Source organism: Carettochelys insculpta, chromosome 29 (genome assembly GCF_033958435.1).
Source record: "Carettochelys insculpta isolate YL-2023 chromosome 29, ASM3395843v1, whole genome shotgun sequence".
Taxonomy (NCBI): Eukaryota; Metazoa; Chordata; order Testudines; family Carettochelyidae; genus Carettochelys; species Carettochelys insculpta.
The window spans coordinates 1,701,508-1,704,316 of record NC_134165.1 but is presented as its reverse complement, the minus strand read 5'-3'; positions in this window follow the sequence as shown (position 1 = coordinate 1,704,316).

The following is a 2,809-nucleotide window of genomic DNA, read 5'->3' as shown; positions in this document are numbered from 1 at the left end:
GGCCCCGGGGGTGGGGTTTGCAGTGGGGTGATGTTCAAACCGCCCCACGTCACCGGCCGGGGCGGGGCCGCGAACGGGCGATGTGACATCGCTCGGCCCTTAACCCTTCGCGCCCCGCGGGAGGGGCCCCGATCCGCCCCCGGGCCGGGCCACGAGCCGCGGCGGGAGGAGCAGTCCGGCCGGGAGCCCCCTCGGGACAGCGGCGTCATTCGGGCAGCGCTGCCCTGGGGGGCCCCGGCCGAAGGTGAGGCCCCCCCCGCGCCCCCCAGCCCAGCCAAGGGGCTCCGGGCCGGAGAGGTGCACGGGCCAGTCTCCAAGGGGCTCCGGGCCGGCTTGTTGCGTGGGAAGCACTGCCCCGCCCCCCCCCCCGCCCCGGCATTAACCGCGGGTGATTCTCGCCCCCCCCCGCTGTCCCCACACAAGCTAAGACAGCAGTTCCCACCCTTTTCACTAGTGCCGACCCCCAACCGTGCACGGACCCCGACCTCCCCCCAAACTGTAGACAGACCCCCAACCACCCCCCAACCATGCACGGACCCCCCAGTCACCCCCCCAACCATACACGGACCCCCAATCACCCCCCCAACCATGCACGGACCCCCCAGTCACCCCCCAACCTCCCCCAAACTGTACACAGACCCCCAACCACCCCCCAACCATGCACAGACCCCCCAGTCACCCCTCCAACCATACACGGACCCCCCAGTCACCCCCCAACCCCCCCCAAACTGTACACAGACCCCCAACCACCCCCCAACCATGCACAGACCCCCCAGTCACCCCTCCAACCATACACAGACCCCCCAGTCACCCCCCCAACCATGCACGGACCCCCAGTCACCCCCCAACCTCCCCCAAACTGTACACAGACCCCCAACCACCCCCCAACCATGCACAGACCCCCCAGTCACCCCCCCAACCATGCACGGACCCCCAGTCACCCCTCCAACAGTGCATAGACCCCCAACCTCCCTCCAAACTGTACACAGACCCCCAATCAATCCCCCAACCATGCACAGACCCTCAATCACCACCCAACTGTGCACGGACCCCCCCGACCTCCCCCCAAACCATGCACAGATCCTCCAATCACCCCCCAAACCGTGCATGGACCCCAATCACCCCCCAAATTGTGCACAGACCCCCAATCACCCCCCCAACCGTGCACGGACTCGTCACCCCCCAAACTGTGCATGGACCCCCAACCTCACCCCAAACTGTACACAGACCCCCAATCAACCCCCCAACCATGCACGGACCCCCAGTCACCCCCCAACATCCCCCAAACTGTACACAGACCCCCAATCAACCCCCCAACCATGCACGGACCCCCAGTCACCCCCAACCTCCCCCAAACTGTACACAGACCCCCAATCAACCCCTCAACCATTCACAGACCCCCAACCTCCCCCCCCAAACCAGGCACAGACCCTCAATCACCCCCCAAACTGTGCACAGACCCCAATCACCCCCAACCGTGTGCTGACCCCCAACTGCCCCCCACCCATGCACAGACCTCCAACCACACCCCCACCCATGTGCAGACCCCCAGCCAAGCCAGTTCTAGCTGCTCCCAACAGGCCATTCAGTGACAGAGGAGAGCCCTGGTTTCCGGACAGCCGTTCGTGGCTCTGTAAATTGACCATATTCGTTTCTTATTCACGAGGCCTGAATTCGTTCCGCAATAACCCGCCGTGGTACCACTGCACGTTTACGTAAAACGTATTTCTGGCGATTGTTTTGATGCAGCTTTTGTTTCTCTCCCTGCTGAGCCCCCTGCAGGGCCCTAGCGGACGCCCCCCCCCCCCGACCCCGGGACCTGGTAAATAAATGTGTTAAGCCGCGTCTACACGTGCCGGCAACTTCGAAATAGCCGCGCCAACTTCAAAATAGCGCCTGCCATGGCTGCACGCGTCGGGCACTATTTCGAAGTTGAAATCAACGTTAGGCGGCGAGACATCAAAGTCGCTAACCCCAACAGGGGATGGGAATAGCGCCCTACTTCGACGTTGAACATCAAAGTAGGGCACGTGTAGACGATCCGCGTCCCGCAACATCGAAATAGCGGGGTCCTCCATGGCAGCCATCAGCTGAGGGGTTGAGAGACGCTCTCTCTCCAGCCCCTGCGGGGCTCTATGGTCACCGTGGGCAGCAGCCCTTAGCCCAGGGCTTCTGGCTGCTGCTGCCGCAGCTGGGGATCCATGCTGCATGCACAGGGTCTGCAACCAGTTGTCGGCTCTGTGGATCTTGTGCTGTTTAGTGCAAGTGTGTCTGGGAGGGGCCCTTTAAGGGAGTGGCTTGCTGTTGAGTCCGCCCTGTGACCCTGTCTGCAGCTGTGCCTGGCACCCTTATTTCGATGTGGGCCGCTTTGGTGTGTAGATGCTCCCCTGCAGTGCCTACTTCGATGTGGTGCTGCCCAGCGTCGATGTTGAACATCGACGGCACCAGCCCTGGAGCACGTGTAGACGTTATTCATTGAGATAGCTTATTTCGATGTAGCATTCACGTGTAGATGTAGCTTTAGTCTTTGAGGCGCCAGAGGACTGCTTGTTTTGTGGGAGGCCGCAGACTGGCAGGGCTCCCCCTCTGGAATCAATCCGGAGGGAGCTGCAGCCCAGGCCCCCGGTCAGCATGTGTGAAGGCACTGGCGTGGGAGCCCCTTTGTTAGTTTTAAGGTGCTCCAGGCCCCTTGTTATTCATGAAGCTTCTGGCTAGCAGGCCCACTCCTGGGAGGCTCTGTCCCAGGCCCTGTCCCTTGCTGCTTCCTGAGGAGGTGCTCAGAGCACCACGCAAAGGTGAATCGTTCTCC